This window comes from Sceloporus undulatus, chromosome 4 (assembly GCF_019175285.1).
Source record: "Sceloporus undulatus isolate JIND9_A2432 ecotype Alabama chromosome 4, SceUnd_v1.1, whole genome shotgun sequence".
Classification (NCBI taxonomy): domain Eukaryota; kingdom Metazoa; phylum Chordata; class Lepidosauria; order Squamata; family Phrynosomatidae; genus Sceloporus; species Sceloporus undulatus.
In genome coordinates, this window is record NC_056525.1 from 55,433,624 (window position 1) to 55,447,699 (window position 14,076).

General features: G+C 38.9%; 1 pseudogene; it reads right to left on the minus strand.

Moving 5' to 3' along the window:
* Positions 1–3,435: 3,435 nt before the first annotated feature.
* LOC121928960 overlaps positions 3,436–14,076 on the minus strand; it is a 38,023-nt pseudogene continuing 27,382 nt past the window's right edge.

Sequence of the window (14,076 nt, forward strand, 5' to 3'; positions counted from 1 at the left end):
TTGTAACCCTAACCCTAACCCTAACCCTAGAGCTGCATGTACGCATGCGCTGCTAGAATTGTGGAAAGTTTGGAATTTAAAGTGCACCCCTACACACATTCCTGTGCCATTTTCACCTAACAATAAAAAAACGCTAAAACTTTAAATATTTACATATGTACAAGGGAGGTGATGGGAGATGGCAGGGGGACAGTGGTGGCAGCTGCGACAGCTGTGGCTGTGCATTGCAGATTCAGCAAGAGCGCGGGGACCAAAGGAGAGGAGGCATCCATGATGCTGGTGACACTGGCAACGTGCAAACGGACAAGGATGCCAACACCAGCTGATCACCAACTGGCAGGAGACCACCATTGTTCTTGGGTAGGGCGAGGGAAAAAGTTTAAAGGGGCCTGGGCGCTTTAAATGTGCACATATGCTTTCTGCCGCCGGTGCTGACCGGCACAGCTGCGCATCCTCCAGCTGGCAAAAGAAAAAAAAAAGCCCCGTTTTTGGCTGCCCGTGAGGAAGCTGCCTCTCTCTTTGCGGCGTCCTCCGAGGCGGCGGTATGGAAACTGCAGGTCAGAAACGGCCCCAGGTGAGGCGTCTTCACTGCCCCTCATGTGGAAGCCCCATACACCTGAGCCACGCCCCCGGGGTGGGCGGTCTGAAGGCTCCGTATTCAGCAGAACACACCTCCAAGACGTCTTCCCCTGCCCATCTGTATCCCGCCTAGCTGAACATTCCTATTTTACTTACAATACAGATGGTGTTCTGAGTTTTTGGATTTTCATGGGAAGCTGGGAGTCTGGACCCCTTTGTCCAGCCTGTGACCAAGCTTCCCTAGGAATGGTGAGGCAGGTGGCACATTTCCATCAGTACCAAAGTCTCTCATTCTCTTGTGCCTTGTGATACAATGTTTTATAACCTCTCATCTTGGAAGCATTTCAAAGCTTCCACACTTGTCCCCAAACTGGTCATTATCACTGAACAATTCTCTCTTGTGATCTCTGTTACTCCTATTTGATGCTGACTCCCAATAAATGTAACTTAAACCATCACATCATTAACCTTTTGTTCACCTGGAAGAAAGATGATGCCTCTTAGCTGTGTTAGGCAGATAATGAGGGAGCCCATTATCATAACATCTTTAGTAGAGAGTAATGGCATAGGACACACACAATCAAGTCATAGATTATCTCAGAATGTTTCTTTCTAGTCCAATGATTTAATTTTGGGAATGATGCAAAATAGGCCAGGCATTTTATATACTTTATGATTAATTACTGTGTGATATTTACAATACTATCCGTAAGTATCCTTGATCTTCAAGACACAATAGTTCTTGGATCAAAGAATTGGTCCTGTAGAACACAGCTGACCATCAATTTAGAATGGACAATGTGACATAGAAATTAAAAAGAAAGAACATTTTGTCCAATGACTGCCTACGCAAGGTCAGGAGCTTGGTATTACCCACCGGGGAACTTGAGCAATTCTTCTTTTAGCAAAGTCATACTTGTGATACACTTTCCCTTTATTTGATCCTTCAGCCTTCCCATTCTCAAGCAAATGCTTGTTTTTCTGTGACCACCTCAGACTGGTTTTTTAATTTGCCACTCTTCCCTTCTGGGTGACAGTAGGATTAAGGGGATCCCCATAAATTAGTAAGGGAATGAGTGAATCATTACCATTTTTTCCACAGCTTCACTCTTGATTAATACTTAGATAAATATGAATATTCCTGTGGATGTAATTAAGGGGTGAGAGCACTGAATTATTCTATTTTTAAACCAAGCTCTACCCTGATATATAATGCAAATGTAGAGAGTAAATATGCAGCTTCATTTACATGTCATCTGCACAATCAGAGATATCAATATCAATGTTAGCAACAACTGTGTAGACACACTGCTGGGAAATGCTCTTTTGTCAACTTCTTCCTATTCTGAATAGAACTACACAGAAAGTGCCTGTTAAAACAGCTGTTTTCTATGTGGAAAATGGGTCTTTGCTTACAAGAACTTTCAAGGTGGGATGATTACTAGTTAGTTTGCAAACAAAGTGCTGTTGTTGCAGAAAACTATAATAGAAGTCTCTCTACAAAGTAAAAGTTATTCTTTGGTGCTTTGACAGAGATGCTTTGAGAACTACAGGAACAGAGTTGGATTGTATATAGATTTCCTTCCCTCACAAACTAGCCTGCACAATGAAAATGTTAAAAATTCATTCTGCTTGGAACTTCAGCAAAACATATTGGTGTGTTATTACCAGACATATGGTACAACATTTCTTCAGACTTAATACATTTTTTACTAATAATAAAACATAAAAGCAAACAATTCCCATTTCTCAAATTTAATATTTGATTTTAATCCCAGTTTGTTTTGCGATAAATTAATTTTAGCCCAGCATAGTCTTTTCCTAATTATTATTTGATTTTAATATTCAAACATCATGAAATATGAAAAAGGAAATACATGATAACAAATGACTAAATTCTACCATCAATCAAAATGAAAATTAATTACTTTGCAAGAATGATACAATTTTCATGAAGAAAAGAAGGGATAATAATGGTAATTTAAAACCAATAATTTTACAAAAATGGGTATAGCAGTCCCATTTTTACTGTAAAATATCTTTGGGACTTTTGATAACATATCTATTTGCAAGCCAGTTTTCAGATTGGTCCACTAGTTTTTGTATAATGCTTTAGTGATTTAGGTTTAAGTGGAGAAGCCAAAGACAGCCTTGGGGTGACACAATCACTTTTCAGCAGGTTTGTGAAGTAGAGATCAGAAGCTTCCACCTGTATTTTAATTTAATTATTTTAGATAAAGTTTTCTACATTTATGTCTCCTCAGACTAGGGGAGGAAAGTATATTAACTGTTATTTGCTCTTTGCCACCATCCCATCAAAATTTGGTCTGGAAATTTAAGACAGAAAAAAGAATTTTGCATAGTTTTCATTCAGTATTCACACATCCTGAGTGTTTCAAAAAACTATTCTCTGAAGAGAAACATGTGATAATTCTGCACAAAAATCACGGTTTCTGTGCAAAGAAAAAAGTTATTCACACACACACAAAAAAATACTGTTTCTAGAAATAAGTTTTTGTGAATAATTGCTGTCTTTATCAAAAAACAAACACTAGTTCGGCACCAAAAAGTGTGTTTCTAGAAATAATGGCAGGCATCTTTGTCCTGAATGATAATGGCAGAGATTGGATTTACAGCATTGCAATCCACTTTTTCCTTATTACAACGGCTGCAATTTTACACTGAGCACACAACAGTCAAAATACCCTCAAAACCTGAACTTGTAAGGAGGGCAGCTGTATTGTCACAGAATGGTGGGATTAGTCTGCTAGCCAAAACTACTGGACATAATTATTAGAATAGTTGATTAATCTGGAAAGAGAAGGAATTAGAATCTTTAGTTTGTACAGTACAACTTTATTTCTTACCATATCTACTTATTGAGGTCCTTGATATGCTGGCAGAGGCAGGAATGTTGTAGGAAGAGGTCTGCTTGGGAACAAGGGCCACTACAGAACGATCAGACACCTGGTGGAAGAAAAAAGACCCCCCCCAAAGTAATTAAATGGAACATCAGAAAGAAATCCTATACTTAAATATATTTATAAAGCAGAGCTAACTAAAAATACTGAATGTTTTAAACAGAACAATCCTGTTTGGCAGAAACAAGTGGAATGATATGTAGTTCCAGAAGGCCATGTAAAATAAAGGGAATATTTCTCTGTTGGCTTGTTCTGTCCCAGAAACAAAGGACTGGCAAATGAAAAGACATATTGAAAGCATTCTCAGTCATTTTGATTTAGGATAACTTTTGATCCAATAAAAACAGAGATTCCCAAGAATTGTAGCAACCCAATTAAAGTAATAACACACTGGGAATAAAACAGCTATAATAATGTTATGGACCATAAAGCATTCCTATTAAACATTTTTTATTTTAACAATTTTTATGAACTTTAAAAGTTTGATTTACAGCAGAACAAGTCATAAAATCATCTTTCGGGATCTTAAATGCCCAATCCCACAATTGCACCAAAAAAGAGGGAGGGGGATTAAATCTGGGGAACTCAAACTATAAATGAACATTAACACTAACGAGATTTTGTTATAGCAGATTTTAGTGGTAGCGTTTAATTTTACCCTCCCTATAAATCTAAGAGTCACAAAGTTTTTAACTTATCTTCATTAACAGACCTTTATATCGCTGAGATTTTTTATTAACAACCTCCTAGTATAAAATAGTTGAGGGAATTGTAATGGCAAACTCTTCTGGCTGAGAAAACTCTCTGACTTGTGTTTTACTTAATTGACTTTGCATGGGTGCTCACCCCTTCAAATCATTCATTGCTGGTGTTAAATTCTTAACAAGCTGTCCATTTTGTAGGTGCACAATATTTAAACCCAGTCTAGTAAAGCAGATAAGTGTGCACATAATGTTGGAGGCACAAGTCCCTTCCTTGAAATTAGCAAGCCTAGGGATAAATTCACATTTTATGGGATCAGGCCAGAACATACATCTTCTGGAATGAAACAGGCCTTCCACGTTTACCTCCCAGGGCAATTGTGTCATCAATCCAAAATGTACATCAACTAGAGATAAAATTGTTGTCTAGGATTTCTTGTACAATTTACTGAATCTTAATGCAATTTGTATAAAAACAAACAGTGGGTGTGAGGGAGTGATTTTTTTTAACAGTAGACTAATGGGATCTTGCTATAAAAGTGCTCTTTCAGAAAGTCAAAACCTTTAGGCTACTTAGGCCAGAAAAGCAGATTCTCCCTAACATGGGCTGATAGGAAGGTATCTCTGTCATTTACTGCGTGCTGAACTGCTGATAGATTGTGACTCTTCTGTAATTTCTTCTCTATTGACTGTTTCTTGCAGTTAGTTCTATGTATATACTGTAGTTGTATAACTTAATTATTATAAAATATTATTTGGGATGAACCCCCCCTGCACTTCTTTAATGTGTTACACAGTGCTAAGCACCTGAATTATTAAGCAAAAAGGTCTCCATGAGGCGTTACAAACTGCCGCTTTGCGGCAGTCTGGCGGCACTGCTCTTTTCTCTGCGAGGGAGTCGCAGCATACAAACCGCGCGACTCCCTCACTGAGCAAAAAAGAAGCTCCAAAATGGAGCTTCTTCCTGCGACGCCGTTATGATGTCGTGAGGCACCCACAACGCACCCGCGACGCCATAACCGCCGCGACCCATCTGGATGCTATGCGTCCAAGACGTAAACATAGCGGCGGCCGTGTGGAATGGCCGCCGCCATTTGTCACGGACTGAGTCCGTGATAGGGAAAGGAGCGTCTAGAAGAGACACCCCTTTTTTAAAATGGGACGTCCTGAGGATGTCCGAAATGGTGGTCTATAACCCACCCATATTTCCTTTTCTCTTGGCTTTTCACTCCTTTCTCCTAATCCTTCCCATTCCTCTTTTTTATCCTCTTCACCCATCACTAGGCCTGGTCACTTCATGGGATTTGGTAAGGTTAGAGCTTGGAGCAAAAGGATAGGAGTATCAAAATACATGACATACATGTCTTTCATTTTAAAAATATATTCTCATGTAAGTTTTCTAAGGTAAGGATAGGATTACTCTGTTCATTTATAATAAACCCAGTTCACCCTGATAATCCAACAGATAAATTTTTAGGTTTTTATGGTATACTCATGCCTTTGCATAGTTTAGTCAGACTAGTTCTTAGAACCAGGACTCATTAATTCAAAAAGTATTAAAGTAAGATGTGTGTAAGGAACAATAGGGCTTGTTAGCTTTGTGATTTTTTTAAACTAGAGGGGCCAGAAACTGAATTTGGGATTCCTGGTTTCTGCATGAAAAAATGTACTCTCCTAATGATCTTAGCTTCTTGATGGGGAATAGGGAGACAGAAAATATGCACTTGTGCAGAAAAAAAATCTGCATATGCTCTGAGACTTGCAAATCATTCCTGATTAAGGCTGCATCCGCACTATAGAAATAATGCAATTTGACACTGTTTTAACTGTCATGGCTCCATACTATGGTGTCCTGAAATGTGTAGTTTGTTGTGGAACTAGAGCTCTCTGAGAGAGAAGGCTAGATATCTCACTAAACTACAAACCTAGAATTCCATAGCATGAAGCCATGTCAGGGGAACACACTCCCTCAGAGTATGGTGGAATCTCCTTCTTTGGAGGTTTTTAAACAGAGGCTGGATGGCCATCTGTCAGGGGTGCTTTGATTGTGTATTCCTGCATTACAGAGGGTTGGACTGGATGACCCTTGTGGTCTCTTCCAACTCTATGATTCTACAATTCTAATTTTTGAACTGTGCACCATAAAGCATTTAAAAATGAAACCCAAAGCAGAAAATCTATTTGCAGTCCGCCCACCAGCTTCTGAAATTTCAAATACATATATACATGTATTTAAAAAATCATGGACAAATATTTAAAATCTTTGCCACCAAAGTCTGATTTCTCACCTCCTGGGCAACCAAGCACTCAGAGGTTTTTCTGGCACCATTTCCACCTGAGGCTTAGGTAGAATGTGTTTTCTTGTCAGCTAAAGTAATTTCTGATGTAAAACACATTTTTCTTCATTCAGATTCACACATATTACATTAGGACTAAACATGTAGGAGTATCGGGTAGCTATCTTTTTAATTTGATCTGCATAGCTTAGCAAACTCCAAATATTTTGATTAAATGAGATAAATTTATCCCAGCTGGACTACACAGTGCATCCCTGCTTCTGACTTGAGCAATATAAAATTACAACACATTAACAGGAATGTCTAAAGTAATGTTTCCTAAACTTTTGCTTAACAGTATCTCATTAATGGATGGTGTCCATTTCATATGCCACATGCATTAACAATTCTATAGATCTTGTTTGCTATTTTTACACATCTAAGCATTTCCCAAGCTTATTAGCCCATTATATTTCAGAGTTATATGAAACAATTCACACAAAAGGCCCCAGTTATTCATTGCTAAAGTTTTCTGCTGATTCATAAATTCTGATCTTTCTTGTAATCCAAGGTATTTTTAAACTGTTTTATATTGTTTTCATTATGTTTCCAATGTTCCTTGAAAGGCAACAGATATATTTCTTAAGCAAGTAAGCAAGCAAACAAACAAAAACAGAAACTGAAGATGATTTTTTATTTAATTCATATGAATAGAACAATGATAATTGGGTGCTAGATAAGGCATCTAACTGTTTTCATTTGTATTCCTTATTCTTCTCTACTCCTAATTTTTAATTAGAAGTAGACTCTAATCTCTCATTCCTTGGCTCTTTCAGCTTTCCCATGGCTTGATTTGCTGCCTTAAAATTAACTTTATAAATGCAATTATACATTGTTCCTTGTTAAGGTGAAGGTAGGGCATACATGCAAAAGCTATATATTCCCCCCTTCAGTTTTCCTAAACCTTTAAATCTGTTTTCACAGCACTCATATTTTCAGTTTTGTTTATTCCAAATTGGTAATAAATGGTGTAGGTTTTAAAGGGATGCCAATCTGAAAATTAAATTAGTAGGCATGCTGGGAATGGATGGCTTTTGGTAACATCATTCCCTCAGAGAGTGGTGGAGTCTCCCTCCTTGGAGGTCTTTAAGCAGAGGCTGGATGGCCATCTATCGGGGTGCTTTGATTGTGAGTTCCTGCATGGCAGCGGGTTGGACTGGATGGCCCTTGTGGTCTCTTCCAACTCTCCAATTATATGATTCTATGATCAAATGGGAATGTAGTAGTGTTTATTATGTGACTCAACAACATGTTAGCATATTTGGGTACACATGTATTTAAGGAAGCTGCTCAATTATTCCATGCTGGGTTATTCCATGCTGTAAAATGTTTTATTTCAGCTGGACAAAGGTCATTCAGCTGCATTATAGACTGCATCCTATCCTTCTGTTAGTTACAAAGCTGGCCATTGACTGTAATAAGAGAACCAAAAGTGAAGAGATACAGTAGCCTTGTGAGCATCTAAACAACTCTCAGTTTTGATTATGCCCTGTTGTCCTCCTGACAAAATCCCAACCAGCCTTACAAGTGAGCAGTGCAGTCAGAATCTCTGGCCCGGTACAGACTGCCCCAAAGGGGCGGCCTGCACCCACCTCTTTTCGCGCTGGATTGGGGCCAGGGCAACCTCACCGGCAGCCCTGTGGCCCCAATCTGGCGTTTTTTCCAGGCTGCAAAATGCCGCTTCTCTTTGGCCTGGAAAAGGGGTGCCCTTGCACCTTAGGTGCCCACTGCACCCCAGCGCTAAAGAGGATCCTTGGTGCAGCCGTGTAGTGGCTGCGCCAATGATCCACTGCTAGGAAGAAGCTGCTTAGAACAGCTTCTTTTTTGCGGCATCATAGGAGCTGCAATGCAGCCCTATGACGCTGCCTCCTCTGTGCAACTAGGTGGGATATAGAATACATACATGCAAACATATATACAGAGTGTTAGTTTGTGGGAAAGCTAACTTGAAGTTGGGATTGCAACCTGTCCTGGATATTATTGTACTGTGGGGATGAAAATGGTATTCAAAAATATTCATAAAATTTTCCAAAATGTGTGTCAGAAAACTGTGATGAAGAGAAAGCTGGACTGATGAGAATCTTCAAAGTGTGGGACTTATTCTGATCAGTTTGTTGAAGTACCATTCAACAAATTCAAAAGCTGACCTTTGTGTATTATTGCTGCAATAGCAATAACAATAGCAGCTTCATTTATATTTAGTTATTTTATTTGTTTCCAAGATTTATATCCTACCTTTCTCCCACAGTGGGATTCCAAGTGGGTTATATACTGCTTCATACCACCCTAAGCAGTCTCTAAGCAGTTTACAACTGTAAGCTAATTGCCCCCAACAAGCTGGGTACTCATTTTGATGACCTTGGAAAACATGCTAATCTGAGTTGACCCTGAGCCCCTGGCTGGGATTGAATTTATAACCTTGTGGTTTGTGAGTGAGCGGCTGCAGTACAGGCATTTAAACCCTGGATGACTGTGGGCAAGTCACACTCTGCATCACCAGGGGTCCTGCTGCAGAGGTTACTAATATGAAGGTTATCACACCATGTATCATGGTGATTGGGTAGCCTGTTCTAATCTAATTCTGATATCTAAAAATGTTCCCAGGGCATTTAAAAAGAAAATGTGTTGGACAAAACCCCTGCAAACCTCTGACTAATGTGTGGTAAAGTGTCTCTTAGATGAGAATTCTGTTGAGGAAGGCCAGATGCTCTCTGCAGCTTAAACAATCTTGAGCTGGGCTTCTAAACAATCTGGTACATACTAGGAAAGGATTGGGCACATTTGGCAGTAAATTATTTCTTTTTCAGGCTCATGTAATGGAAACAGCTATTACTGTCAGTTGGAGCAACAGTCTGATTAATGGAAAGAACAAATGAAAAGCACAGCTAAATACTAGCATCCCTGAAATACATGTTCTAGGCAGTTGCTCCTGAATACATGTATATAACATTACACATTACCCCACATAGGGGTGGGTATCACATGGGAAAAGAAAAAAAGGCAGTTAAACTCTTTATATGGTACTGGCAGTATTGGTGATAAGCCTCAGATATAGACTAACACAAACACTTTTCACATTACCAAAAGGATTTGGATATTCTTATTTCCAATCATTTTAAATGGAAGCTGGGATTTTTGAAGTGAAGGGAATTTGTGTGTTTTAGTCATTTACCTACTTGTGAAAATCCTCACTTCTCCACTCCCTTTAATAACAGTTGAGATGGATTTGCAAACCTTAGCCTGCATATGTATTATATTATACCAGTCTGTAAACCCAGGGCCACATGTCTGCATTTTGATCTGTAGGCAAAACCTGGGTTTAGACAGACAGATAAAAGCCCAAACCCTGCTTAGCTGTGAAGATCAAAGGGTGAATGCAGGAAAGTCATGATCTTTCAGCTTTACCCACTTTGTAGAGTAGTTGCAATGATAAATGGGAAAACGCTTCACATCTTGAAATGTAAAGCACTTTGTGTTTTGAACAAAATGCTAGATTTTTTTTGTCTCCTCAGAAGAATTATATGATGGGACTGCTTCCAACAGTATGATTTTTATACCTGAAAATGCTTCCAGCATAGAAGGACTTTCCCTAGTTATATCAAGAATCTTGGAAGTATCTCAAAACAGTTACATCTGACTTAAGGTTATCAAAAGTGGAAGTCAGAAATGACTTGTGGTGGCATTCCTGCTGGTGGTGGTAGTAGGAAAGCTTATACTATGGACAGGAATTCTTAGGCCATATTTGTATAGTAGCATCAACTGGCAAACCAAGAGCATATCTAGCTTGAACAACCTGTATCTAGGCTTCCATGCTGTTCATCCAGGATAAAACATCTGTAGTATTACAGGACTTGTCATAAGTCATTGCATTCTTTCTACTCTCACCCCAAATGCACAAATTATTCTTCCTCGTACTTCATCCAAAACAGAAATGTGACAAAGTACAAAGTAAGAGAACATTATATATATAGAATAAGGTGACTTTTACCATGACCTCATAGTAACTCAAGATCAAATAACCATCAATGAAATTTTCTAACTGAACAGAAGTTAATGGGATTAGCTTATGCTAGCGATCTGTGTCAAACTAGAACAAAGATTACCCTACTGACAAAGGATCTGTTCCAGTTTATCAAATAGTGGCAGTCTTCATATATGGGGGTGAGTGAGCCTGAACATATCACATCTTTCTTAGAAGCATTCTTGTTGCAAAGAGGAAACATTTTTTTCTCTTGATAATAATTACAACACTTTTATTCCTAGGAAAATAGGACCCATTTGCTGCATACTGAGTTCTCTGTGGTAATTATAGGCACCAACTGGAAAATGGTGATGAATAATTTCTTACTGTTTGCTGACCTTTTATAAATGGTTCCTTTTTAATACATCTGAACCCCGTGCTGATTAAAAGACTGGTACCCTCCACTGTGCCATACAAATGTGGAGGGCTCAGTGAGCTCATGACAACAAATCAGATAGTGAAAAACAGCACAGTTGTGCCCTTATCCACAAAACTGTCCACCACTGGGTAAGTCATTCAACTATTTTCCCCCAATATTGATTCTGCCCCCCCACTCCACATCTCTAACTGCTTTAAAATTTCAAGAACTGTGAACCACTTTTGTTTTCAAAAGTGTGAGAGTATTCAGTTTCCCTGTGGGGTCAAAAACAGTTACCTGCTTATGATGTTCTATTTATGGATGCTCATTGTACAACCCCCCCCGCCCCCCGCCGATGGCTTACAGAAACCCCTTGGGAGGGCTTAAAGAATCTATAAAACATCAATAATGGACAATTAAAAGTCAATTAACAATTCAATAACTAATAAAATCCAAATAGTAGGACTAAATCTAATCAAATTCAAACATGAAAATCAATCACACACTAAAACAAATTCCATCAAATAGCCCTACAAAAGTGTCACAAAAAGCCAATGTGTTTAGGGCTCTTCTGAAGCACTTGTAAAGCATTGGCCTGATTTAACCCACCTGATAACTGGCCTTGGAATTAAGAGTCATATGAAGATGAACCCCAAATTCTAAAAAGTGAGGTGGAAGCTGCAATTAGAGAAATAGCAAAAAACAAGTCTCTGGGAACAGATGATATTCCCATCAAACTGCTGCAATCCACATTGACAGAGTCAACTCTAGTGCTAACCAACATACATATGTCAACAGAAAAAGAAAACAAAATGCTGACCAACAGTTTGGAAACAATCAATATACATCCCCATCCACTATAAACAGGAGACACAAGAGACTGTAGCAACTATAAGATCCATAGCACTGATCTCCCACGCAAGTAAAATTATGCTCAAAATTCTGCAACATAGGCTCCAACCATACATGGAGAGAGAAATCCCAGAGGTCCAAGCAGGATTCAGGAAAGGAAGAGACATTAGGGACCACACTGCAAACATACAATGGTGGGAGCAAACCAAGGAATTCCAAAAGAAAATCAGCATGTGATTTATAGACAACAGGAAAGCCTTTGACTGCATAGATCATGAAAGTCTATGGAACGCCCTTAAAGACATGGGAGTGCCATCACATCTGATAGACTTAATGATGAATCTGTACTCAGGACAAAAGGCTACTGTGAGAATAGAGCAGGGAGAAACAGAATGGTTCTTAATTGGCAAAGGGGTCAGACAAAGCTGCATCTTATCACACTACCTGTTCAACTTATATGCAGAACATATTATAAGAAAAGCAGACTTGGACACAGAAGAAGGAGAAGCGAAAATAGAAGGAAAGAATACCAACAATCTGAGATATACTGACAACAACATAATACTAGCAGAAAGCCTCACAGGCCATGAACAATTATTAACGAAGATCAAGGAAGAATGTGCAAAGGCAGGCTTGTTGTTGAATATAAAGAAAACAAAAATAATGACCATGGAGAACTTACATAAATTCAAACTAGACAATGAGGAAATAGAAATAGTAAAAGAGTTCTTATATCTGGGATCAAACATAGGAATGGGGATTGCAGCCAGGCAATCAGAAGAAGATTGAGAATGGGGAGGGTAGCTATGAAAGAACTGAAAAAGATTTTAAAATGCAAAGATATACAACTCAGCACAAAAGTTAGACTCATACAAACCACTGTATCCCCTATTACCATTTATGGATGTGAGAACTGGACAGTTAAAAAAGAAGATGGGAAGAAAAACAATTCATCTGAGATGTGGGGCTGGAGAAGAGTGCTGAGGATTCCATGGATAGCCAAAAAAACAAACAAATGGGTCCTAGAGCAGATCAGGCCAGAAATCTCCATAAAAGCCAAGATTACAAAACTTAAAATGCTGTACTTTGGACACATCATAAGACATAAATCACTGGAAAAAAACAATAATGCTTAGAAAGGTGGAGGGAAGTAGAAAGAGAGGAAGGCTGCATGCTAGCTGGATGGGCCCTATTAAAGAGATTATGAGCATGAGTTTGCAGGTGTTTGGTGGAACAGTGGAGGACAGGGAGTCTTGGGAATGCCTCATCAGCAGGGTTGCCATGGGTCGAGATTGATATGAAGGCAATTCAACAACAACAAAAACTAGGGTTTTTTAACTGCGATGCAGCCACTTAAAAAGTCCTGCTTCTTATGCATGTAAGTTATATTGTTCTGAAAGGCACAGAAATCAGTAAGGCTTTGGCCAATAACCTCAGTGTATTGACAGAATGATGGAGGTACAAATAGTTCTTCAGAGAGCTTGTTTCTGAACTGTTTAAAGATTAAAAGTTAACAATACCACTCTAAATTGACTTGAAAGCATAATGGCAATCACTGCAACTAGTGAAATAAAGGTGTCACATCATTTGACCACTTTGCACCAACTTGGTCTTGCGTGACCATATTCTGTACTAGCTGAAGTTCCTGAACCATTTCTAATAGGCAACTGACATAGCATCACTGACATTGTATCATTTGAATATATCTGATTATTGATTTCCAATTTTTGCCTGCTCCCAGTTGAACTATGAACTGAGAGACAAGGGTTGGAGCCTCCTCAGTGGTGTTGCCTAGGCTCTGGAACTCCCTAAGGATGCTTTATTTGCTCTTTCTTGATGATTTTCTACTCCGGGGTGGGGGGAGGGGGGATGTGTACAAGCCTGATATTGTTGGACTATAATTCCCAGCATCTGTAGCCAGCATAGTCAATGGTGGGGACTATAAGAGTTGCAGTTCAACAATATCTGTAGGGTAGTACAATTGCCATCTATTCTTTAGTTTGTTTTTTCTGTAGATGTACCACAAAAGTACATTGTTTCCCATGCTAGCATTTACATATACTAGCCCTGGTATGTAAGTGTATATGTATTCATAAATGTATTTATGTCCTTGCTTTTCATCTAAACTAAAAGACACAAAGAAGTGCTTGAAATAACTGATCAATAACTTGAATATCCCAGCTTCTGCAGCTGGGACAGAAGAAACATTTCCTTTTAATTTAAATGAAAACCATGGAAAATAGCAAGTAGCAGTAGCAGCTGTAGCAGCAGTAGCAGCAGTAGCAGCAGTAGCAGCAGTAGCAATAAT